General features: G+C 40.2%; 1 protein-coding gene and 1 long non-coding RNA gene across 5 annotated transcripts in view; one reads left to right on the top strand and one right to left on the bottom strand.

Moving 5' to 3' along the window:
* The window catches only part of MSRB3 (methionine sulfoxide reductase B3), a 169,698-nt gene that overhangs the window by 3,178 nt on the left and 140,117 nt on the right, over positions 1 to 26,403 (top strand). The window contains exon 2 of one of the 4 annotated variants that reach the window (XM_043887958.1): positions 12,933 to 12,974. The exons of 2 other annotated variants lie outside the window; for them this stretch is intronic. The gene's annotated coding sequence lies outside the window, so the exon portion shown is untranslated. Of the gene's footprint in view, positions 1 to 12,932; positions 12,975 to 24,814; positions 24,941 to 26,403 lie in introns of those variants that run through there. One more of the 4 variants, XM_043887962.1, reaches the window with a different exon arrangement.
* Positions 4,081 to 12,433, bottom strand: LOC122684112. The gene is made up of 3 exons (XR_006337939.1): positions 12,422 to 12,433; positions 11,356 to 11,359; positions 4,081 to 4,225 (listed from the first exon to the last, which is right to left on the bottom strand). It is a non-coding gene; the product is annotated as an uncharacterized LOC122684112 (long non-coding RNA).

Below are 26,403 nucleotides of genomic sequence, written 5' to 3'. Positions count from 1 at the left end.
AATGGATACATGTATATGTATGATTGAATCCCTTCACTGTTCAAACTGAAATGACCACAATACTGTTAATGGGCTATACCTCCATACAAGATAAAAAGTTTTAAAAAAATTTACCAGTTGTTTGCATCCCTGATTGCTATGCAGATACCTCAAGGCTTTACCTTGAAGATTCCTACATTTTCTCCTTCCTGGAGATGATGGATTTTCCTTTTAAAAATACTCAACAGAGTCCTGGATCCCTGTTCACATATTTGTCTCTATAATATACCAAAGTCATGGTTATGGCTTTTAAAGGAAATACAAATGAGAAGAAAGTATAGAAAAGGTAGCTCAGTAATAAATCAGCCAATTGACCTTATGACGGATTCTGGTTTTTGCCTCATTTAAGCTTCTGTTCCAAATAACAGCAATGAACTTGAACTAGTTTTAGGAACAAGAAAGACAGGAATGTGATGGGAGTCAAATGCACGCAGACCTTATTAGGGACTAGGAATAGAAAACCTGGAACTTCCTCTGTCTTTAGTTTTCGTCTTTCTTAGCTTCATTGATCTCTCTGTGCGAGATCTTTCCCCCGCTGTGCTCACAGTCATATGTGGGTGCTAACAGTTTCTGGATATGTAGGTGTCTCTCAGGGCCAAGCACAGGGAGACACTAAATCAATAAGCCCTAATTCCAAATTCCTGGAATAACTAGATAGACATAGTTTGGGTCACATGGTTGATCTAGATTTTCTCTACAGTCTCTTCTAATTGTAGACTTCTTTGTACTATGCAAACATTTACATGGTTTGACTTTGCATTTTTAAACTTTGTATTACAAGGTTACCAGTCCTTAAAATGTATGTATGATTTTTCCTTGATTGCGATGTGTATGTAGAAGAGTGTGTCACCTTCAGTGGGATCCCAAGATGTTAGAGCTTTTCATTCATACTACTGCAGGAATGCCGAAGAGCCAGCCTCTGGGAGTCAGCTGAGCGCGACACCACACTCAGGGATTATAACGCAGCTTAGGATCCAACAGAGTTGAGAAAATCCTGTTTAATAACAACTAATCCATCCTGCAGATAATCATCTGCCTGTTTTCAGGAATTCATTGAAGTAAAACCCTGAGCTCAAATAGCTCATACACTTTTAATTAATTAAAACTGTGTAAGTGATCATTAGAGACGTTCAAAATAGTAATAGTTTAGGGGCCCAGGGTTCATCAGTTGTTTTCCTATTTCTCACACTTGTAGCAATTTCCACCTCTACCTTTCCGTTAGACCGTTTCTGCTGCCTGGAATACCTTTTTCTCAAGATTTGTTGAAGTCCTTACAGCCTCTGTTGCATGGTATTTTATGAAGCTTTCTTAATCTCTTAGAATTTCTAATTTTTTTATGCTTCTAAGACATTTTGCACCTTGACTGGAGCACGATTTTACTACCTTGCATTATGAAGTCCATACGTATTAATCTTCTTCAGGGGATTGTAAGTTCTGTGAGACCAGTGAATCATTTTGAAGAACTCTAGACTGTTAGCATCCATTGTCCCACATGTAATGCTTCTAACGTTTCAAATGTTCTGAAACTTCTATGGCATCCTGCTTGTCACTACCTTTTTCTTTTGACATTGCAGCTCAATCATACTGCTCGTCTTTGTCAACGTTCCCATCTGTTTTCTAGGTTTTACAAGATTTTCCATGAATATGATAATTTTCTGTGTGAGAATCAGTTATTCAGAATGATGGGATGTTTTCCTATAAATTGAGATGGCATGGGGAAGGAGAATATAGCAAACTCATATGGAAGGAAATCAACTTTTGTTGAGTACCCAGTATTTCCCAGATCAGATTGACCAGGAGTAGGAAACAGCTGGAGCATATATGAGGGGGCACAGAGAGAAAATAAAGTGCAAAGATGGAAAGTTAGGTTTGGCCCAGAACATGGGAGGCTTTAATGCTAGTCTAGAAAATTTGGACTCAGTTAGTCGACTCTGAGGTTGAAGTTATTTTTGGTCCTGGAAATGTCATGATCAGAGTTGAATTATAGGATATATTATTATCTAATTATCCAGAGGATGAATTAAATTGGGAAGGAAACCGTTGGACTAATAAGGGAAAGTTACAAGAGTTTTTGTTAGAGAATGAAAACATAAGCCAGGAGTGGCAATAGGGTTGGAGAAGTGTTGCTGAAGTGAATTAGACAGAAAGAAACAGGTAATTGGACCTGGGGATAAACAGAGGGGAAAAGAGAGGGATGAATAAAAGGTGATGGTAAGATGTGAAGCCTGGGTGATTAAGAGAAGTGAACTTGGGGCAAGTTGGTAGGTGGGGGTAAAAAAATAAGTTGTGTTTTAGATCTATTGCATTTGAGGCGCTGGTGGACTACTCATGTGGAAGTGTGTGGTAGAATTAGAAATGTGAGACTGTAGCTTGAAGAGACTGGAACTGTAGATAAAACATGTGTGAGTAAGGAAGGTTAAAAATAAAGGGGGGGAGAAGCATTTGTTGACTGGAGTAAGAACAAGGGCACAGGAAAAGCATTGTAGAGAAGATACAGTTTGATCTGACTGAATATGCCTGATCAGCATATGGCATTCTGTTTAGGAGCGTTTCCTGTTTAGGGGACGTGACATCTTCTCCCTCCACAAATAGTGCCTGGGAAACATTGAGGAAAGGATACTGCAGCTAGGATGATGTTCTTAAACTGCAAAATTGTTGCTGCTACATCTTTGCTTAATTTCCTTCAGTGGCTTCTTATCTTTTTGTAAGCTAAGGAACTAACTCCTTAAAAGTCTTCATCATCACCAAGCCTTGTTCCTCTGGACTTTGGGCTTCTTCCAAGTTGTTCAGTTGGCCTTGAACACAGGTTCTGCTAAGTCTCCTCCCAGTTCCTCCCTTCACCTTCCCCAAGAATATGAAGCGGGTGTGATTCCCACCAGATGGAGGACTCTGGTTTGTTGTTGTTCTTTATGGGCAATTAGACAGTGATTTTTCATGTTTACTTATGGCTATGCTGGGTCTTCGTTGCTGTGCACGAGCTTTCCCTCGTTGCAGAGGGTGGGGGCTGCTCCTCGTTGCAGCGTGCAGGCTTCTCATTCTCTTACCGTGGACCGTGGGCTCTAGGATGTGTGGGCTTCAATAGTTGCTTCATTGGTTGTGGTACATGGACTTAGTTGCCCCGCAGCATATGGGATCTTCCCAGACCGTGGATCAAACCAGTGTCCCTTGCCTTGGCAAGGTGGTTTCTTAACCACTGGACCACCTTACGGGCATTTTTTATTGCCATGCTCAGGTTTTTATTTATACAATAATTATTGACAATTTCCTTGTTGTTGTTCAGTCACTAAATTGTGTCCGACTCTTTGCCACACCGTGAACCGCAGCGCGACAGGCTTCCCTGTCCTTCACTGTCTCCCTGAGTTTGCTTAAACTCTTGTCCAGTCAGTGTATGATGCCATCCAACCATCTCATCCTCTGTCACTCCTTTCTCCTCTTGCCCTCTATCATTCCCACCATCAGGGTCTTTTTCCAGTGAATCTGCTCTTCTTATCAGGTGGCATAAGTGTTGGAGCTTCAGCTTCAGCATCAGTCCTTCCAATGAATATTCAGGATTGATTTCCTTTAGGATTGACTAATTGGAGCTCCTTGTTCAAGGGACTCTCAAGAGTCTTCTCCAGCACCACAGTTCAAAAGCACCAGTTCTTCGGTGCTCAGCTTTCTTTATGGTCCAACTGTCACATCCGTACGTGACTACTGGAGAAACCATAGCTTTGACTACACAGACCTTTGTCAGCAAAGGGATGTCTCTGCTTTTCAATATGCTGTTTAGGTTTGTCATAGCTTTTCTTTCAAGGAACAAGCATCTTTTAATTTCGTGGCTGCAGTCACCATCCACAGTGATTTTGGAGCCCAAGAAAATGAAATCTGACACTGTTTCCACTTTTTCCCCATCTATTTGCCATGAAGTGATGGGACTGGATGCCATGACTTTTGTTTTTTGAATGTTGAGTTTTAAGCCAGCTTTTTCACTCTCCTCTTTCACTTTCATCAAGAGGCTCTTTAGTTCCTCTTCACTATCTGCCATTAAAGTGGTATCATCTGCATATCTGAGGTTGTTGATATTTCTGCTGGCAATCTTGATTCTAGCTTGTGAGTCATCCAGCCCAGCATTTCGAATGATGTACTCTGCATATACGTTAAATAAGCAGGGTGACAATATACAGCTTGGAGGTACTCTTTTCCCAATCTCTAGTAAAGTAATTTATAATAAGTCACATCCCTCCTGCTTTCTTACAGAATGCTTTGCTTCTCTTATCTCTTCGAATGTCACCTACAAGGTTCCTGAACACTTGAGTTGACCACTCTGGCCACTGTACCCTGACTCTGATGCTTGGCTGCGGGAGCCTGGAGCAGAGCTGTGACCTGGATTTGTGTAATCAGATTGCCTAGCTGTGTGCTGATTTGCAAACTGTGAGACAATTTCTTGATACTCGACTTCCTGGAGGAAAGTGGAGGGAATTTACTTCATTGAAGACACTGACGGTAGATAGGTTTGTAGAGTATGGAGCTGACGGCAGGGGAAATAGAAAAACAGTGCTGGTACAGGAAGTGTGTTCTCAAGGCCTGGTTCCTGACCAACTGTCTATCCCGGTTCTGTTTCTAAAAATAGTACATTGTTCATAATGCTTGTCTAAAGTGACATGTTTATGTCCAAGTATTAAGGGTAATTTCTAACTCATTTAAGAAATGCTAGCAGTGTGGTTTTAGTAGCTATTGACTGAGAAAATATATACTGACAAACAGCCACTGGAAAATTTTGCATATTTTAAAATATAGATGCATTATCATATGTTTGGAAAGTGCACATTGGTGGAAATTATGACTCACAAGTCTACGGACAACATGATTTCCTGCTTTGTGGATACTCTCAGGGAGGCTCTGGTCTCAACTTTCAGCAACTCATTGTCGTCTCACTTCAGAATGTGGGGGAGACTTCTGTTTGAAAATGTGAGCCATAGCTAAACTTTTTCAATGAAAGGAAAACTGCTTCTCACCATCTTCTTTCAACTGCAGTTGCCTGCTTTATGCTAGGCAATGAACCTTATGCTAAAGTCGGGCTATTAAATAGTCTCAGGGATTAATACATGAACACTTTTTAAAAATTAAATTTTCAGGTGTATGGCGTCATTTTTAGGGCTATGATCTGTTATTATAAAGATGAAAATTAGTAGATGGTTTGTATGAAGTACTTTTCTGCAATCTGTCATGGCCATGGCATGACTGTCTTCTATTACTATAAATTACACGGTGAAATTTTATAGTTTATTGGGTCAGTTATTTTATTTAAAGCAAAAATGAAAATCCAAACAAAACAAAATCAATCCTTCAGTTACATATGTTAAGGCAACTTTGAAAATAAACCCATGCTGCATGTTAGAGACCGTAACAAATATCAGGACAGCCCTTGTATAAAGCCAAGAACCCCGAATTGTCCATTATTATTTCGTTTCTCTTGCTTCTGTTGTGTTTGGTTGTCAGAGCATCTGAGCTTGTTTGGGTTGGGAGGGCTCTTTAGTGACTATTACAGGTAGGTATTTCTTTCATCTTAGATTAGTAGAGTGAAATAAGGAAAGGTGCACAGTACAAGAGAATCGATGTGGATGAGGGACCACACGTAAGGTCCTGGAGCTCTGGGCTCGCGGTACTGAGCGTCAAAGAGTGCATGCACTGTTGGCCCTGTTCCTGATTTCTTGGTGTGTGAATATGCCTTCTAGTCAGAAGGGGCTGGAAAGATGGGTTGAAGGCAGAGGGCGTTTACCTTTATGCAGGATCAGTTGAAAAATTGCAGACTCATTGACATATCTGCGTTCTTGCCTGTATGTTCATGTCCCAAGGGAGTCAGCAGTCACTGGATAGCAACTTGAAAGGCTGGGTTTCCTAGTCCTGTTCTTATCTAAGGCATTTTAGCTTCCTATGCCTCAGTTTTCATACCTGTAAAATGAATGAATTTTGGATGGATAATACCTGATGTTGCTTTTGCATTAAGATTCTGTAATCTATGACTTGTCTAAAAGTCTTCAAGTAGCTTTCATAATTTTTAACGGAAGTGACATGACTAATAAATTACACAAAATTATGTATTGTCTTTTTTTTTTTTTTTGTCTTGTTATATTTGGTTCAAGCTGTCTATTTTGTGGAACTAAATATAAAGGTTATTCTGAGACTAAGATCCTATTTGAACCTTGCAGTCTACTGTGCCCAGTAATTTGATCCAGAGCAATATTACACAACCCTTTTAAAGATTTAGTATTTATTTAGAGGATAGGTTACAATGTATTAGAAACATCATATTATTAATAACTGTCCCATCTAAAGTAATGGCATTAAGCATGAGAAATTACATTGGTTGTTCTAAATGTACAGCTAAGAATTGTTTGTTTAGGCCATATGCTGATTAGGCATATTCAGTCAGATCAAACTGTATCTTCTCTACGATGCTTTTCCTGTGCCCTTGTTCTTACTCCAGTCAACAAATGCTTCTTCCCCCCTTTATTTTTAACGTTCCTTACTCACACATGTTTTATCTACAGTTCCAGTCTCTTCAAGCTACAGTCTCACATTTCTAATTCTACCACACACTTCCACATGAATAGTCCACCAGTGCCTCAAATGCAATAGATCAACTTATTTTTTTACCCCCACCTACCAACCTGCCCCAAGTTCACTTCTCCTAATCACCCAGGCTTCACATCTTATCATCATCTTTTTTTCATCCCTCTCTTTTCCCCTCTGTTTATCCCCATGTCCAATTAATTGTTTTTTCTGTCTAATTCACTTCAGCAACACTTCTCCAATCCTATTTCACTGCTATTTGTAAGGCCTCCTCAGACAGCCAGTTTGCCTTTTTGCATTTCTTTTTCTTGGGGGTGGAGTCGATCACTGTCTCCTGCACAATGTCATGAACCTCCGACAATAGTTCTTCAGGCACTCTGTCAATCACATCTAATCCCTTGAATTTATTTTTCACTTCCATTGTATAATCATAAAGGATTTGATTTAGGTCATACCTGAATGGTCTAGAGGTTTTCCCTACTTCCTTCAATTTCAGTCTGAATTTGGCAATAAGGAGTTCATGATCTGAGCCATAGTCAGCTCCCGGTCTTGTTTCTGCTGACTGTATAGAGCTTCTCCATCTTTGGCTGCAAAGAATATAATCAATATGATTTTGATATTGACCATCTGGTGATGTCCATGTGTAGAGTCTTCTCTTGTGTTGTTGGAAGAGGGTGTTTGCTATGATCAGTGCGTTCTCTTTGCAAAACTCTGTTAAGCCTTTGCCCTGCTTCATTCTGTACTCCAAGGCCAAATTTGCCTGTTACTCCAGGTATTTTTTGACTTCCTACTTTTGCATTCCAGTCCCCTATAATGAAAAGGACATCTTTTTTTTTTAAGGGCAAAAGGGAGGGCCAGATGAGGAGTTTAGATACTGTTCTTTGTGATTGAAGCCATTAAAGGCTTTTGGGCAGGCAGTGACCATATCTAATATGTATTTTAAAGTGGTCATTCTGGCTGCTATGTGGAAAATGATTTGCAGGGACCAAGTGTGGAAGCAGGTAGACCATTAGGGCTAGTTCAGTGGTTCAGAGAGGAGTTGATAACGGTTTGGACCAGGGTGCTGGTGGCGGAAGTGATAGGTTGCTGATGGATCGGCTACAGGGTCTAAGAAAATGAAACATCCAAGCTATTCCATTGAAACTGCTTTGACTGAAGCCACTAATGGTGTCCATATCACTAAATCCAGTGGTCTCTCTATCTTCCTTCAGTGAATTTGATATACTTATCATTCATTCCTAGAAATGCTATGACAAACCTAGACAGCATATGAAAAAGCAGAGGCATTACTTTGCCAACAAAGGTCCGTCTAGTCAAAGCTTTGGTTTTTCTAGTAGTCAAATATGGATGTGAGAGTTGATTATAAAGAAAGCTGAGCACTGAAGAATTAAAGCTTTTGAACTGTGGTGTTGGAGAAGACTCTTGAGAGTTCTTTGGACTGAAAGGAGATCAAACTAGTCAAGCCTAAAGGAAATCAGTCCTGAATATTCATTGGAAGGACTGATGCTAAAGCTGAAGCTCCAGTACTTTGGCCATCTGATGCAAAGAGCTGACTCATTTGAAAAGACCCTGATGCTGGGAAAGGTTGAAGGCAGGAGGATAAGGGGACAAAAGAGGAAGAAATGGTTGTATGGCATCACTGTCTCAATGGACATGAGTTTGAGCAAGCTCTGGGAGATGGTGAAGGACAGGGAAGCCTGGTGTGCTGCCGTCCACGGGTTGCAAAGAGTCAGCCACAACTGAGCGACTGAACAGTACTCCTAGAAACAGTCTTTTCTTTTAGCTTCTAACACTGTTATTGTTAGATATATGATTTTGAAAAAAGTGAAAGTGTTAGTTGCTTAGTCATGTCTGACTCTTTGCGACCCCATAGACTGTAGCCCACCAAGCTCCTCTGTCCATGGAATTCTGTAGGCAAGAATACTGGTGTGGGTAGCCATTCCCTTCTCCAGGGGATCTTCCTGACCTAGGAATTGAACCCAGGCCTCCAGGCCTGCATTGCAGGCAGATTCTTTACTGTCTGAGCCACCAAGGAAGCCCATATGATCTTAGGCAAATTAATTAAATTATCTGTGCCTCAGTTTCTTCACTTGTAGATTGAGGATAGAAGTGTTCCTACCACATGGACTATTGAAATCATTAGATGAGATAGCATATATGAGTTACTTAGTGCAGAGTCTTCCACAGACTTAATTCACAGTAAATGTTAGCCAGCACCCTCATCACCATCCTAAACTCATCATCGCCACTGTCTTTCTGGAACAATACTCTCCTTGACCTCTGCCTTCTTTGGCCACTGCTCTTTCTTGGTCTTCTTAGCTAGTTCTTTCTCTTCCAGCTCACCTCTGAATGTTGAGGTTCCTCAGGGCTCTGACATTTTGTCTTCTCATTTTACACATTTTCTTAGGCAGTCTTATTTACTCCGTGGCTTCAGTTCCATCTGATAAGTCAGTTCCCCCTAAATTGACCCACAACCTAGCTCTGTATCTAAGCTGCTGTTGCTGCTGCTAAGTCACTTCAGTCGTGTCCGACTCTGTGCGACCCCATAGACGGCAGCTCACCAGGCTCCCCCATCCCTGGGATTCTCCAGGCAAGAACACTGGAGTGGGTTGCCATTTTCTTCTCCAATGCATGAAAGTGAAAAGTGAAAGTGAAGTCGCTCAGTCGTGTCCGACTCACAGCGACCCCATGGACCGCAGCCCACCAGGCTCCTCCGTCCATGGGATTGTCCAGGCAAGAGGACTGGAGTGGGGTGCCATCGCCTTCTCCGCTGTATCTAAGCTACAGTCCTGTATATCCACTTGCTTCTATCTCGTCTCCATTTGGTTGGTTGTATGTACCTATAATAGGCTTAAAGTTTATTATTTTTGCCCAAGGTTACGTCTCTTGCCTTGTCCGTTCCCTTTTAGTAGATGGTATTACCGTGTGCCCAGTTGCTTCAGCCAGAACTGGACTCTTTATTAAATTTATTTCTTGTCTCATACCCTATGTCAATGGTTTGCCTAGACTTCTACAATAGCTTCCCAATTAGTCTCACTACTTCTGACTGATGCCACTCCCAGCCATATCCCACCTCTTAGCTGCGGCAATCTCTTAAACGTGAAGATCTGATCATGTTACTCTCCCTCAGTTACTTCTCTTTCTTTCTAGGATGAAGTTCCAAATTGTTTTAACAGCTTCAGGGTTTCTTCTGCCTGCCTCATCAGCCTCATCGTCTTGTCCATCTGTTGCTCACTTACACCTTCTAGCCACACTGCTTTTCTTTCATACCCTTCAGTGGCCTGCACTCACTTTTACCTCAGGGTCCCTGCTCATCTTTTTCTTTGTCTGGTACACTTCTTCCCTCCTTCTTAATTTGGGCAACCCAGCCTTATCCTTTATTCTTAGTTTAAATATTACTCCCTGCCGGTTGGCTTTCTTATGCCTCTCAAGCTAGACTTCTTCCTTCTGTTATATAGGATCTTTATTCCCCTTTTGCCTCTCTGTGATCTTTATTGCACTTGCTAATAATATCTTTCTCACAAATAGGTAAGCTTCATGGTGGCAAGGACCATGGTCTCTCATTCCTCACTTTGTTCCCCGCATCTGTTTAAATAGAGTAACATGAATGCAGTGTGGGCTTGCCCAGTTTGGTAAGTGAGAGAGGCTTCTATCTGAGTTTGGTGTGTTTTTCATAAATCTTTCAAGGTGGTAAAAGGGAAGGAGACAAAAGTTTAGGTGTACAGCAGTTGAACTTTCAGACTCCAGGGACCTCAGCTAGCGAGTAAGGAAGCAGCATCAGAACCGGAGGTGGCCCTAGTGAAAAGTGTTGCCTTAGGGTTAGTTTTTTCCCTAGGGTTAAAGTGACATCAGAATTTTCAGGCAGTGCCCTGAATGTTTCTCAGGCTTCACTGTCTCCTTCAAAAGTCAGCCTTGGCAGTGCTTCCCAAATCCTTGGAATGCTGGGCTTGGGCATCGCCGCAGAGTGCCTGTGAGTGTGGCTTGCAGTGTCAGAAGTGCTTGCCGAGGTGACCTGTTGGGTTTAGACAGACCCTGTGCCGGATATCAAGCTCTTAATGCCTTCCACCTACCTGTTCTCTGGCCTTGGCTCCTCCTCCTTAGAATCCTGGATTCTCCTTCACTAACTTGCAGGAACAGTGTTTGCACATAGATGAGTTAGGAGTTGGCCTTTTCTTTAAAACATCCTCTGTACTTTATCTTACACAAGTTTATCATGTTTTAGTTTCCAGGGCTGGTGTAGATTTTGCTCTGTTTTTATATTCTGCTTACCATTTCAGTGGGAGGTGGTTGGAAGCTGATTGAGGGAGAAGATGAGTGAGTTCTTTTTTAAAAGATATTTTTTATGTTGCCACCTTTGTGTGCATGTGGACTCACGTGTGCACAGGTATGTGTGCATGTGTGCAATCTCTCTTTTTTCTCTCTGCTTCTTTTCTCTTTTGATTGCATTATGCCATTTCTTTGTTTTGTAACTCTCTTTGAGAGTCATTTTTTAGCAGGTGCATTTACATCATTTATATTTTGTTATCATGGACGTATCTGATGACATTCCTTGTCTTACTGTTTCATACCTTTCTTATGATCTTTTCCCTTGATTTTCAGTATTTGGCATCTGGTTTCTGTGTTTTATTTGCTTTTATCTTTCACAAGGATTTGAAAGAGTGACATCATATTTTAGGTTCCACGACCTTGAACAAGTGCTTAAAAACATTATTGAACCTGAACTAATCTAATCATTAAATTAAAAAAAGTAAGATTCAGTAGCACTTGGCTCCTTTCTGCAGGAAGAATTTTGGAATCTTTTATTGTTTTCCTTCTCTGCTTTTGTTAACTAAAGTAGTACCTATAGATCTACACGATTGTTGCTATTATTTTTATATTATATGTTCACTTCAGGATTTTTATTTTAATCTTTTTCATTTAATTATATAATAACATCTACTGCCTTCAGTGATTATGACCATTTACCCCTTAGCTTATCATTCTTAAGGATATTTTGATTCATGTGCCATTTGGCTAGAGTCTATCCATGAGTTGATGTCTTTTTTTTCTTTTTTGGTAGGGAAAAATATATGCGTGCATGTTTCCTGAGCTCTCTTATTACCTGAGGGAAATACAGACTGTTGTATATTATGTGTTAACCTTCCCTTGCAAAATAACATTTAATTGAAACCAAAAAAAGCATAATTAGAAGGCTGGAACTTGCTTATAGAATAATCTGAATGTAATTAGTACTGCAATTATGGAACATAAAATATTGCTAGCATTCCCTATGGAAGAAGAACCTGGGAACAATGGAATTTACTGGCATTCAGATAACAAGTCAAAGGCTTTGGTGGTTCAGTGGTAGAATTCTCACCTCCCAGATGACAAATCAATATCAGTCACAAGGTTACTACCGGGAATTCAATACCGCTGATGTTGTAGATACTTTTCAGGGTCATGATGCAAAATTAGTTATAAGTCCTAGAATAGTTTTATCTCTGAGTAAGAATGGTGGTTTTAATTGAATTCCAGCAATATTTTATAACTGCTATTGATGTGTTCAAATTAGAGTTGACTAAAGCCTGGCGTCCTACAGTCCGTGGGGTCACAAAGAGTCAGACACAATTGAGCGACTGAACAATAATAAAGTTTACTTTGTCAAATTCCTGTTTTATTATTACATTTGCCTCATGCATGCATAAAGTTATATCACTCTATATAATCAACTGAAACAGTTGATTGCAAAACAAGGTTTTTCCTTTTGGTCAGAGATAATGATTTTTTGACAATCATTAAACTATAATTACTGAAGTAGAAAAATTAATCTTATCTAAGTTGCATATTAAACAATCACCTCACTCTTCCCCTGTCCAAAATTGAACTAATTAAACCCTCCAACACAGACACACAGACGCAGGCACACACATGAACACGGTCATCCTCACTCACACATGCACATATGCATACACGCACTCTCTCTCATGCTATATCTCTACATGGTATCTCAGACCTCTTCTTGCTTTTCCTTCTCAGTAAGGGAAGTAAAATTCACTGAGCAGTCTTCTAGTTATTTTTAAAAATATTATCTCACTTAATCCTTCTGAAATTTAGTGAAATAAGTGATATGATCTACATTACGCAGGTTAGGAATCAGACACAGGTAATTAATTTGCTCAAGATTTATCAGCTGGTTGAGAGATAGAGTCAGAAGTTAACTCGAGTATACTGCACTGCCTGGGTATAGAATAGGACTCTATCCTGGGGGAATTGGGACATTATGAACAGAGATGGGGGGATACAGAGGAAGTGACATTTGAGTTCAGTTCCGTGAAAATGTTTATTGAGTCTTTATTTTACAGAAGTGAATCCTGCTGACTACTCTCAAGGAATTTTTAAGTGAGGTATGTATATGTCTAAAATTCTAACTTGCAAATAATAGATATAATAATAGAGGTACCGAGGTTGGAAGTAGTAGAGGCAGAATTGATTCATTTTCTAATGGCATGACTGGGGAGAAAGGTGAGAGGAATAGCTGTGAAAAAATGTTTCCTAGGGCAGATGATGTCTAAACTGGCCTTGAAGGTTAAAAAGGAAGAGTTCATTCTTTATATGGTATGGAAAATATAAGTGATATGGTGAGGATGGAAAAGTGTGTAGGAAACATTAAATGGTTGACTATCATCAGAAGAGACTCTTCATTCATTCATTCAGTCAACAAATGCTTTTGGAGTGGCTTATTAAAGGTTAGACACTGGTGAGGACTAGAGATAAAGTAAAGGACAAAAGAGTTAATGGATTGTATAATGTCCAGTGAGTGTTGGGGTCTGAAGTTAAGATAGGAAGAGAAATGAATCTGATAGGTCTTGACTGCCAGAATAGGTTGGTTGTGTTTTCCTCATAGTTGTTGATGACTGTGGAAGCACATGAAGCAGAGTTCTGACGTGGTCAGAGTGAGTTTACATTATGCCTGCAGCAGAATGGAGGGTGGCTGTGACAAGGAGTCAGGGTAGAGGCAGGAAGACCATATTCTAGATGAGAGATGGAAAGAAAAGAATATATTTGAGCAATATCTTGGAAATAAGATTGGTGGCACTTGGTGTTGATTAAGTATAAAAAATTAAAGTAGAAAATGACTGAGGATGACTCTCAAGTTTGGGGTTTAGTGGTTGTATGGAATGGAAGTACTTTTTAACAGGATCAGGAATACAGAAAAAATAATAAATTGGTGAAGAAAGAAACAAATTGAGTTTTGGAGATGATAAATAGTTTGAGGTGCACATGAAATAACTAAATTCTTTTTAAAATATGATTTAATCATCTAAAATTAATGAAGAAAACAAACCATTGAGGACAAAGTAGAAACAACATAATGCAAGATATTTAGTATCTTTGTTTATGGTCTCATTTAGGGCTTCCACCTTTCTCCCAAGTTCAGCATAGTGTTAAAAGATAGTTGATAAAGGCCATTAAGATTTACCTTTCAGTGGAATAGGACTACATTTTCATAAAACTTGTCCTTTATCTGCTTTATCAGATACAAGGCACAAGGCATACTCTCATGAGAAAATTCTTACTTTCTGCAACAGAAAGTAAACTTAGAGGGGAGGGATGCTACAATTCTGATACAAGAGCAAACATTTGCAGTTTCCAGTGCTAAAACTTCCTATTCCAGGAATGGTGGCAAAGTTCTAATTTAAATATTTGAAGCATGATTTACAGATACATATTTTTAGGATTTATATTAAACTCATTAAAAATAGTCTTTTAGTGATAGATACAGATAACTGTATAGTCAAAGCTATAGTTTTTCAAGTAGCCATGTGAGAGTTGGACCATAAAGAAGGCTGATTGCTGAAGAATTGATGCTTTTGAACTGTGGTGTTGGAGAAGACTCTTGAGAGTCCCTTGGACTGCAAGGAGATCCAGCCAGCCCATCCTAAAGGAGATCAGTCCTGGTGTTCATTGGAAGGACTGATGTTGAAGCTGAAACTCCAATACTTTGGCCACCTGATGGGAAGAGTCGACTCATTGGAAAAGACACTGATGCTGGGAAGGATTGAAGGCAAAAGGAGAAGGGGATGACAGAGGATGAGCTGGTTAGATAGCATCACCAACTCAATGGACATGAATCTGAGCAAACTCTGGGAGATAGTGGAGCACAGAGGAGCCTGGTCTGCTGCAGTCCCTGACATCACAAAGAGTCGGACATGACAGCAGTAGATAATAACTGTAGTTTATAGTCATAAGGGTAAGGCAGGATTTGTTCAGCCTGTAATAGCAAGTTTTTCTTTAGATGAAATGGTGCACTGAGGCACTGCATCTTTTTTACATGCCTAAGTGTGTTTTATTTTTGTTTTTGCACATGGTTCTTGATGAGAGGGAATTTCAGGTGAAAAGCAACAGCCTCCAATTCTATCTCTTCTCATCTTTGCCTCACTTTTCTGAAGCAATGTTCTAAAATCATTCTTCTGTCAATCCCCTAGTTTTTGTCAGTACAGTTATAGCACTATTTCTTGATTCATCAATTTCAGATAATATACAGTTATGAAAAACAAGTATTTATCTGCTCTTTGTTCTCCCTTATGTCTACCGTTGTTTATTGTTTTGTTGATTTTTAATATTCCCTTATTGTTCACTTGGTGGTAGTGGTTTAGTCGCTAAGTCGTGTCTGACTCTTACGATCCCATGGACTGTAGTCCGCCAGGCTCCTCTGTCCGTGGAATTCTCCAGGCAAGAATACTGGGATGGGTTGCCATTTCCTTCTCCAGGGGAACTTCCCGACCCAGAAATAGAGCCCAGGTCGCCTGCACTGCAGGCAGATTCTTTACCACTGAGCTACAAGGGAAGCCTGTAGTTCACTTTTGTAACATTAAATAATATGTTTGCTCATCAACTTTTGATGTAGCCACATGACAACCTGTTGTGACAGAGAGATTCCAGGGAGAGTGACAGACACAAGTAGAAGTTTATCTTTCTCCCCAGAGACAGCCTAAGGTAGGTAGTAGCCCGAGGTTGAGTCGGTGAGTGGGCAGCTTTGCTTCATGGCCTGTTCAGTCCGCCTTTCTCATTAAGTAGCTTCCATCCCAGGATCCAGGCACGCTGCCGCAGCTTTTGCCATCTCCCAGGGGAGGAAGAAGTCCATGGGGTCACAAAGAGTCCGGCTCAGCTTAGCCATTGATCAACAACAAGGGGAAGAGGAAGTCTAAAGCACGTGACTTTGTCTTTAAAGGAGGTGACCTGAAAGATCACACATCATTACATTGGCTAGAGCTTAGTATCATATTCACAGTTAGCTACAGAGGAGGCAGAGAAATATAACTCAGTGCTCAGCTAAGATTTCAGAAGTTTTTGATACTCATGGGAAGAAGAGAGGATGGATTCTAAGGGACCAGTTGGCATTTTGCAGGCTAGTTAGTATCTCTGAATTTTCTGCTTCATAAGATGGGAGTCCTAGTACTCTCGTCCTTTATTCTGCCGTCCTTACTGGGCATTTTGTTAGCTATGTACATTTTCTTTTTGTTTTAAAATGTGAAGTTACTAGTGTTTACATTCTGATCTGAAACAACAGCCAAATCTTTGTCTATACATTTGTCTCTAAAATCTTGCATTGTTATACATATTGTTTACTTCCAGGTCAAAAAAGTGAACCATTAGAGTATTCCTTTTCCTTAGGCCAGGGTCATGATTCATGAGCCACTGAGAAGGACAGACATTTATCTTTTTAGCGTCATGGCAAATGAATCATTTTTTTTTTTTTTTTTTTTACATTTATAGATTAACATCAGGACACTATATTTCTAAGGTCTGTGTCTGGGCACTGACTTGTTAGATGAGTAAGAAGCTTCAGCAGGCCTGGTTAGTGGCCAGGGAGCTTTCAGTCACTTCAGAAAATAAAATCTTCATAAGCAGTCATTTTGTTGTGATCAGTAGCTACTGAGTCAGTTTACAGCTGAGTGAAGTTTTTAATTCTTTTTTTCCAATAGCAGTATATTTATTTTAATGGATATTAGTAAAAATACAGCTTACACATCAGACTTGGGATTCCACGTATATTACCACATAGGAAAAAGCTAAATTCAACTTACAGAAAATATTAAGTAAATAATAAGGCAGAGGAGTTATGAGGATATGGCAAAAATTGTGAAGAAAACCTTTAGTTGTTGAAGGGTTGGGACTTATTTGTTAGCTCCAGGAGATCCAAAGTGAAGTAGCTTTCTCCCAGTCTTTATGTCTGAATATGAGAAGAGAGCCATATCTTCTGACTCTCTTTGGGGTATTTAGAAATAGAAGGGGTGACTAATGAGAGGAAGGCCTTGGTCTTTTCAGAGTGGTCTCATTGTCTTTGGCATTCGACTTCTCAGCCTTCAGACCCTGTTGTTTTTCTAAACAAGGACAGCTATCTGGGAAATAAGAGTCCCTGCCCTTGAGGAATGTTTAATGTACTATGAAAGATTAAAATAGACTTCAGTTCAAATTCTGTCTTCAGTACTGACCATATGACCTCAAGCAAGTTATTCTCTGAACCTTAGTTTCTGCTGGAACACATAATCCCCAGATCCCAGTGGCCTCAGCCACTGAAGTTTTATTTCTTGCTTGTATTGCGTGTTCATTGTCTGTCAGACGGGAACTCTGCTCCACGTCTCCTACTCCAGGACTGTGGTTAATGGAGCAGCCATCATCTAATTATAGAACATTGCTGATCACTGTTGGAGAGAAAGAGAGTTCTAGAGAGCCTCGTGCCAGCAATTAAGTGATCTGTCTTAGAAGTGGCACACGGTATCATTTCTGTTCACAACTTCCTCCCCAGGACTAGTGACACGGTCTCATGTAACCACGGGGGCCCAGAAAGTACCTGGAAAATGGAGATTCAGAGTGTTGTGAAAATAGCACTGATGACTACCACATATAGGAATGCCTACCTCAGGGTTGACGTGAAGATTGAATGATATTAGCTACAGACATGGACATGAACTTGTGTGTGCCAGGGGCTTCTCTAGTAGCAGTTTTGCCAGGAAACTATTATAAACTCCAGACTTACAAATGAGACTTTCATAGCTCAGAGTAAACCTTGTCAAATGAAACCTAGCTAGTTGGTGAGAAGGTTTAAATTTGAACTCAAGTACTAGAAAAGCAAAACTATTACATAAACACAACAAAATGGAATAGTCAAAAAGACTGAAACATTCTGAAGGTATTTTTTAATAGTAATCAAAAGTGATTTGTTTATGTGGGTTTTGCTTTTCTGTTGACACTTGTTAAATATGAAGAAAAGCTTTGTAGATGAAACACATGTAATGTAGATGCTGTGGACCATGAAATCAATGCATATTTTAGAAGAAAAAGATTTGTATTCTGTACTGGTGATAAAAGTTTTAAAATATGAATGTGAGGGATTTCCCTGATGACCTAGTGGTTGAGAATCTGTCTTGCAATGCAGGGGACCTGAATTTGATCCCTGGTTGGGGAACTAAGATCCCACATGCAGCAGGGCAACGAAGCCTTTGTGGTGCAACTACTGACCCGTGTGCCTCGTCTAGATAATCAGTGCGCCACAGCGAAAGGTCCCGCATGATGCAACGAAGGTCCCTGGTGCTGTAACTAAGGCCTGATGCAGCCAAATAAAATAAATAAATACTAAGAATAATGTGAGAATGAATAAATGCCTGCATTTGACTAGATGACCACAAAACAGGAATCCTGGGAAAAAAGATAGCATTTAGTAGAGTTAAAAGTAGCATCAGAAGATGGGTTTATAGCTGGGCTTCCCTGGTAGCTCATCTGGTAAAGAATTCACCTGCAATGCAGGAGACCCTGGTTCAATTCCTGGGTCGGGAAGATCCACCGAAGAAGGGATAGGCTACCCACTCCAGTATTCTTGGGCTTCCCTGGTGACGCAGACGGTAAAGAATCCGCCTGCAATGCAGGAGACCTGGGTTCAGTCACTAGGTTGGGAAGATCACCTGGAGGAGAGTATGGCAACCCCCTCCAGTATTCTGGCCTGGAGAATTCCATGGAGTACAAAACAGGAATGCTTGGAAAAGAGATAGCATTTAGTAGAGTTAAAAGTAACATCAGAAGATGGACTTATATACATAATTCTATTTTAATTATACCATTGGTATACCTTCTTAATGGACACAGAGTAACCCTTGCATTGTCAATATTAGGTACAATTCTTTTTTTTTTTCTCCTTTATTTATTTATTTATTTTTTTCAGTGGGTTTTGTCATACATTGATATGAATCAGCCATAGATTTACACGTATTCCCCCTCCTTATGTCCTTTTCTCACTTTTTGTGTGAACCGAATAGAAAAGAAACTGTAGCTGCCACAACATGTACATAAAAGGAGTTTTAGCTTAATGTTTTCCCCAAGTGACTTTCTGACCTGGGCTAGGTCTGTTTATCTCTGTTTTGCTATTGACAAAATAAGAGCTTTGGATCAATTCATTGTTTTTCCCACTTTTTTTACAATGAGATACCCATGATGGATGATATTTCATGAGCAATATCCTCATGTAGTCATATACAGATGATACTTAGAGACTGAGGAGCAGATGGTCCAAGCTGCACATTCCTGGTGCTAGTTCTAGTTCTAGTTTCTGAAGAAAACACTTCAGAAAACAAGTGAAGGAAAGTGACATTATTAAAGAGATAACTCTAAATACATCCTAGTTGTTTTCTTCAAAACCTTATCCTCAAACAACAACAACATCAACAAAACAAAACAAACCTTATCCTCAAACTTCAGCATCTAGAGACAATTTTAAACAAATTTGTTGTGAAACGCCTTTAAACTAATTATTTTACCTTTATTGAGTGGTCATTTCATGTTCAAAAATCTATGCATTAGGTGTTCATCAAGAATTTTTCTAGTTCTAGACTTATTTAATGATAACAATTCTGTTATTCTCAAGTATTTCTGAAAGTTCTAATTCCTTGATTATTTTACCAGCAGTACACGGATTAATAGTACCACGTACATGATATGGGCTCAATAAATACTCTTGCTGTTGTTCAGTTGCTTGGTCTTGTCTGGCTCTTTGCGACCCCATGGACTGCACCACGCGAGGCTTCCCTGTCCTCCACTGTCTCCTGGAGTTTGCTCAAACTCATGTCCATTGAATCAGTGATGCCATCCAACCATCTCACCTTCTGTTGCCTCCTTCTTCTCCTGCCCTCAATCTTTCCCAGCATCATGGTCTTTTCCAATGAGTTGGCTCTTCGTATCAGGTGGCTAAAGTATTGATTGGAGCTTATCAACAAATTAATTTTCCTTTTTCTGGACCTAGCACTAATTTGCAAGTTGTTTTCTTATCCCTTAGAAGGACGTATACTTTTATATTGCAAGGAGTGGTGCTGAGGAAATTGGTCTGTAGTGTTCTGATTGTTACTTTCAGAAATCTGTCATAACTGTCCTCCTCAATTTGATAAAATAACTCACAATTTTACATTTGCATTTACCCATAGACTAGATGAAGTAGGAAATGAACTAATTACCTTAGAAGTAGCAAGAGATCTAAATACTACTGGTATTATTTTCTAACCACTTGTTTTTTCTAAACAACATGGGTTACGTTATAAATGTAGTTCTCTGTTCTCTGTTCACTTATTTAACAAGTGCTTATGGGGACTTCCCTAGTGGTCCAGTGGCTAAGACTCTATGCTCCCAGTGCAGGGGACCTGGGTTCAATCCCTGGTCAGGGAACTGGATCCCACATACTGCAACCAAGGCCCACCACAGCCAAATAAATAATAAAAATAAAGCATAAAAAAACTCAAGTGCTTATGAAACATTTCCTGGGCTTACTGTGTGTCAACCAGAGGGTTAGACCAGCACCTTTCAAGGTGTGGACTGAGGATCCCTGGAATCTGAGAGCCTTTCAAAGGATTCACAAAGTCAAAACTATTTTCATACTAATGCTGACATTATTTTCCTTTTTCACTGTGTTGACATTTGGGTTTATGTTGCAAGAGCAGTTGAAACTGCTGGTGTTTTAGCATGAAGTGAGGCAGTGGAAACAAATATCATTAGCCCGACTGAGCGACTAACACTTACTTATACTTCAACCAAAACAACATATCACAATAGATTAAATGCAGAAGCAGAGATGAGAATCCAGCTATTTTCTGTTAAGCCAGACGTTAGAGAGATTGATTTGAAAAAAATGTAAAAGTTCTCCCATTAAAAATATATTTGTTTGTTTTGGCTAATCTAGTTATTTTTCACTGAAAATGTCATTTTGGTAATGTGTATTGTTATTATTTCTATTTTTGTTATTCTAAATGGAATAAACAAATATTTTTAAATGGCTGTTTTAATTCTAATATAGCAAATATTGATGGGTGTAACTACAGAAACAAAAGGCATTTGGGGTCCTTGATAATTTTTACATAGTGTAAAGGGGTGCTAAGATCAAAAAATTAAAAAATGGCTAATCCTGGAGATATTAAATAAAATGTTCTTCTTTATGTAACTTTTCTTTGGTTCCCAACCCTTCATAACCCTGCCACTCCCTCCCCCTAAAGTGAAAATAAAAGTGAAGTTGCTCAGTTGTGTCCAACTCTTTGCAACCCCATGGACTGTAGCCCGCCAGGCTTCTCCATCCGTGGGATTTTCCAGGCAAGAGTACTGGAGCGGGTTGCCATTTCCTTCTCCAGTGGATCTTCCCAATCCAGGGATTGAACCCGGGTCTCCGCATTGCAGGCAGATGCTTTACCCTCTGATCCACCAGGGAAGGCCCCTAAGCTGGAAGAAATTTTCCTTCCTCTGAAACTCCACGTACTTTATTTCTGCCTCAGTAAAGGCATTGAGTACATATCTTTTGGTTCCATCTAGGCTAAATATGTTCTTTGACAGCATATATCTTTGTATATTCATCAGCTGTTAATACATTGTTTTCCATGTGGTAGGAATTGATACAGGTGAGCTGACTAAAATTTGGTATCTTAAAAGTGTTATGTCTCTGAATGGTTTGGAAGATAGAGGATTCTGATAGCTGGGGTTCTATTGTTTCTTATAACAAATACAAGAAGATCTCTGCTTAACAAAAGAAATGCCCGATTCTAGATTCTAGCTAATTAGGCATGTTGATTCTGAGAGGTAAATGATTGGTTGATCAATTCATTCAGCAAATATTAGTTGAGTGTAAACTGGGTGCCAAGTATAGAACTTTATCGTAGACATTTAGATTAGTGGTTTCCGCATGCTGGCCCATGATGAAGTTTCTTCTTTTCCTGAGAAATGAGAATAATAGCAACAATGAAATGTTTTTCCTCAAAACTTAAACATATTATTCAAAAGAACATTCTTTATCTTGAGCTTGCTTTCTGAGTTCCTGGTGTGGATATAATCTTTCTTTTCTGAAATTATGATGAGATTTGGGTTTGGGGCTTTTTGTTCTTACTTGACAAAATTAAAATTTGTCAACTTTCTGTTGGCCCTTGAAGTTTTGGGGGGAACATTTTACTAACTCATGGAAAACCACTGCTGTTTTGTCAATTATTGGAAGGGATTTGACCTTTAGGTTTGACTTTTTAAATCCACTAGCACGATCAGCTCATTTATTTTGGAGTTAATTATCAACTGTGTGAGTTCCCTGCTTTCCTGTTTATATCATCTCTCTTTGGCAGATGATTGTTCAATTGCAGGAAAAAAAGTAGAAGGAAATAAAAACAAACCCAAACCAAAAAACTAACAAACTAACGTTTGTCAAATTTTTGGATGTTGGAGTTCTAGGGATAAGAAAGGATGGAGAAGTAAACATTTTTGACCAAAAAACGGCATTTGAATTATCTTCAGATCTCAAGTCAGATTGCAGTTTCAACTTCCTACCTCTTCACAGATACTTCTAATTGCTCTGAAGGAATCAACTGATCTTAATTCAGATTCTTACCTTTAAGCACCATCAAACAGTTGAGATGGCAGAGAGAGCAGGGTGGGAAGTGATGACCCTGAACAACCATTTCCATAGTCATATTTATATAATCATTCTTCCACTCAATACATGAATGGCTGTTAGGTGCCAGGTACTAGGATACAAAGATGAAAAAGAAACTGTCTCTACACTTAAGAGGCTTATAATCTAGAAGAGGGGGGTGTGAGCAAATCAGTGCCCGAAGAATTGTTAATAAGGGATGTGACAGCATGCTAGTGCTTCACTGGGGACTCAAATAGGAGAAGTTAGAAGGGGTGGGAGTTGAGAATGGTGAAAGGAGAGGATATGGAATGAAGAAAGATTTGGAAGTGGAAGTAGGAAACAGCAAACCTGTTTGTGGAAAGTTATTTTTGGCCACCTGATGCAAAGAGCTGACTCATTGGAAAAGACCCTGATGCTGGAAAAGCTTAAAGGCAAAAGGAGGAGAGGGAGGCAGAGGATGTGCTGGTAAGATAGCATCACCGACTCAGTAGACATGAGTTTGAGCAAAGTCCAGGAGATAGTGGAGGACAGGGAAGCCTGGCCTGCTGCAGTCCATGGGGTTGCAAAGAGCCGGGCACAATTTAGCGACTGAACCACAAATGAGTATATTGGTATGGCAGGAACGTGGGGTGGGGTGGGATGTGGAGTATGGCAAGAGAAAGGGCTGAAGGTTAGGCAGCAGCTAGATGTAGAACTTTAGATGCTTTGTTCAGGAATTTGGACATGATCCAAAGGATTTACCAGAATGTGTTCTGTGGGCTGGTGCTAGGAAAGAAAGGGGTTTTGTAAGGTCAAAACCGTTTGAAAGGCACCAGCTGAGACAGAGGCAAGCAGGTGTATTTATTGTGAAACCTCTCAGGCCCTTCCTATTGGGTGGCATTTCCGCTACTAATTTTGTTTGAAGGGGTAACGCCTGTTTCTCAGAACAGGGTTTGGGAAACCCTGCAACATGCGGGGAGGAATCATTAAAAAGTTTCAAGCAGAAAATTATAGACAATTGTGTAATCTAATTCTCTTCTCAACACATAGTGTCACACTACTCATTAGGTATCATTCAACCCCTATTTTTTTTTTTTTTTGATTTATTTTTATTAGTTGGAGGCTAATTACTTTACAATATTGTAGTGGTTTTTGCCATACATTGACATGAATCAGCCATGGATTTACATGTGTTCCCCATCCCGGTCCCCCCTCCCGCCTCCCTCCCCATCCCATCCCTCTGGGTCTTCCCGTTCAACCCCTATTTTTAAACACTAAATAATTCCAAAGTGATGTATTAGATATTATGAGAGATTAGAAAGATGTGTGAATTGTGTCTAGCATTTGAAAAGAACATGTGGGTTATCTATAAATGTTACTCTCACCTGTGAAATTATTTGAGTCAAATTCACGTGGCTGTATGGCAGAACCCAATAAAACGTTGTGAACCAATTATCCTCCGATTCAAAATACACAAAAGACAAAAAGCACTATAAAAGTGAGGGAGTTGAGATAAACTTGGGGAGCTATAGATTTTCCGGGTGGTCTTGAAGCAGCAGGTAGATGCCCCTGCTGCCCCGCCCCCCAGCGCCCCCCACTCCAAGCACCAAAGCGTTTGGAGAGTCATCCCCTATGGACTGAAACTCCAAGATGAGACGAGCAGGACAATTAAGGGAGGAGCCTGGGCCCCGTGCAGACCACGTGTTTCTCCTTCTCGAAATCAGGAGACCTCCCTGACTATACATGCACAGAAAAGGTCCTTGGAGGTCAAAGGGGAATGATGCTGCTAATGCCAGGCTACCCACAGGCCTCTTGGGTAGAATCCGTCTTGGTTAAGGGTACACACGGGAGAACCCTGAGATACACCAGGCAGATCAACATGATTGGTCAAAGGAGACACAGAGGTGCCCCATGAAAGTAATTCAAACTGCCTCAAGGGGGCAACTCAGCGGCTCTCTCTCTCTGTCTGTCTGCCCGTGTGTCTATCCACATGTACTATACTCTGTTTTAACCTATTAATAAATAATTTACTTCCTTTGCTACTTTCTATCTTTGTGGAAATTCTTTTCTGCAAAGCCGAAGGCCAGGGCCCTTGTCACTGACCACTGGCCTAGTGGCTAGGATCGGGTGCTTTCACCACCGTGACCCAGACCCAATCTCTGGCTGGGAATCCAAGCCCTGCTCCAAGCCATTGTAGGCCAAGGCCAACTGAGGTCAGTCTTTGCTCAGTATTGATTTCCAGGGAATGTTATTTATTTATTTAGCTGTGCCGAATCTTAGTTGCGGCATGAGGAACCTTTGTAGGTGCAGCACACAAACTTAGTTGCAGCATGTGGGATCTAGTTCTCCAATCAGGGATCTAACCTGGGCCCCTTATATTGGGAGCGTGGAATTGTAGCCACTGGAACACCAGGCAGTGTAAGGGGTGTTTAATGCTAATTCTTTTCCCAAAGACTGCCATCACTCAAGGTATGTGTGTGTTTTGCCTCTTTTTGGGCTAGGGTTGTTTCTGGCTAGGGTCTTCGTCCAGGCAGCTCAAGGGGCACAATGGGAAAAAGCAGGCTAATTGAAACTTGAATATTTTGGCGGGGGGAGCAGTGTGGAGAGTAGGTGTTGGTTTGTTTGATCCTCAGAAGTACTGTATCATCAACATATTGAAGCTTTAGTAGATGCAAGTGGACTCAATTCTGGGCTTCTCTAGGTTATATATCCTAAAAGTGTATCAAAAGAGTGTAGAGAAAAAATTTGAAGATGAAAGGGAAAGAGAAGTTACATGTGGTGGGACAGAAAGATTAAATCTAGACGTCTGAGTATGTCTCAGGCTTTTTACTTCCTTAACTCGGTACTTTTTTCACTCAAAGTCAAGAAAGTCTTCAAATAATCTTCTTGAATTCAGTTCAATTCAGTTGCTAAGACAGGGAAGCCTGTCTATCACCAACTCCCAGAGCTTGCTCAAACTCATGTCCATCAAGTCGGTGATGCCATCCAACCATCATATCCTCTGTTATCCCCCTCTCCTTTTGCCTTCAATCTTTCCCATCATCAGGGTCTTTTCCAATGAGTCAGTTCTTTCGCATCATGTGGCCAAAGTATTGGAGTTTCAGCTTCAGCATCAGTCCTTCCAATGAATATTCAAGACTGATTTCCTTTAGGATGGATTGGTTGGATCTCCTTGCAGTCCAAGGGACTCTCTCAACAGTCTTCTCCAACACCACAGTTCAAAAGCATCAATTCTTTCAACCTCAGCTTTGTTTATGGTCCAACTCTCACATCCATACATGACTACTTGGAAAACCATAGCTTTGACTAGACGGGCCTTTGTTGGAAAAGTAACGTCTCTGCTTTTAGTGTGCTCTCTGGGTTTGTCATAGCTTTTCTTCCAAGGAGCAAATGTCTTTTAATTTCATGGCTGCAGTCACCATCTGCAGTGATTTTGGAGCCCAAGAAAATAAAGTCTGTCACTGTTTCCTCTGTTTCCCCATCTATTTGCCATGAAGTGATAGGACTGGATGCCGTGATCTTAGTTTTTTGAATGCTGAGTTTTAAGCCAGCTTTTTCTCTTTCACTTTCATCAAGAGGCTCTTTAGTTCCTCTTCACTGGAACTAAATCATTTAGTTCCTCTTTTTGAATTAAATGAATCTTTATTAAGTATTTATTATCAGCCACATTGTCTATTAGGAGAACATAGAGTCAGAGTATGTAGAGTGAATTGGTAACAACCTTAGACTTTTCATTGCCGATTGTAGTGGTCAAGAGCACTGGCCCTGGAACTAGATGGCTTGGATTCAAATCCGTTAAATCATTCAGTCCAGTGACTTAAGGGCTCTGCTTCTTACCAGCCAGGAAATCTTAGGTAAATTCCTTAGCCTCCTTATGCCTCAATCTTTAAAAGTGGGAAAATGATAATATGTACCTTTTAATGTCCTGAGGA

The sequence above is a fragment of the Cervus elaphus genome, chromosome 3, assembly GCF_910594005.1.
Source record: "Cervus elaphus chromosome 3, mCerEla1.1, whole genome shotgun sequence".
Taxonomy (NCBI): domain Eukaryota; kingdom Metazoa; phylum Chordata; class Mammalia; order Artiodactyla; family Cervidae; genus Cervus; species Cervus elaphus.
The sequence above is the reverse complement of the archived record's forward strand: the minus strand, read 5'-3'. Positions and strand labels throughout refer to the sequence as shown.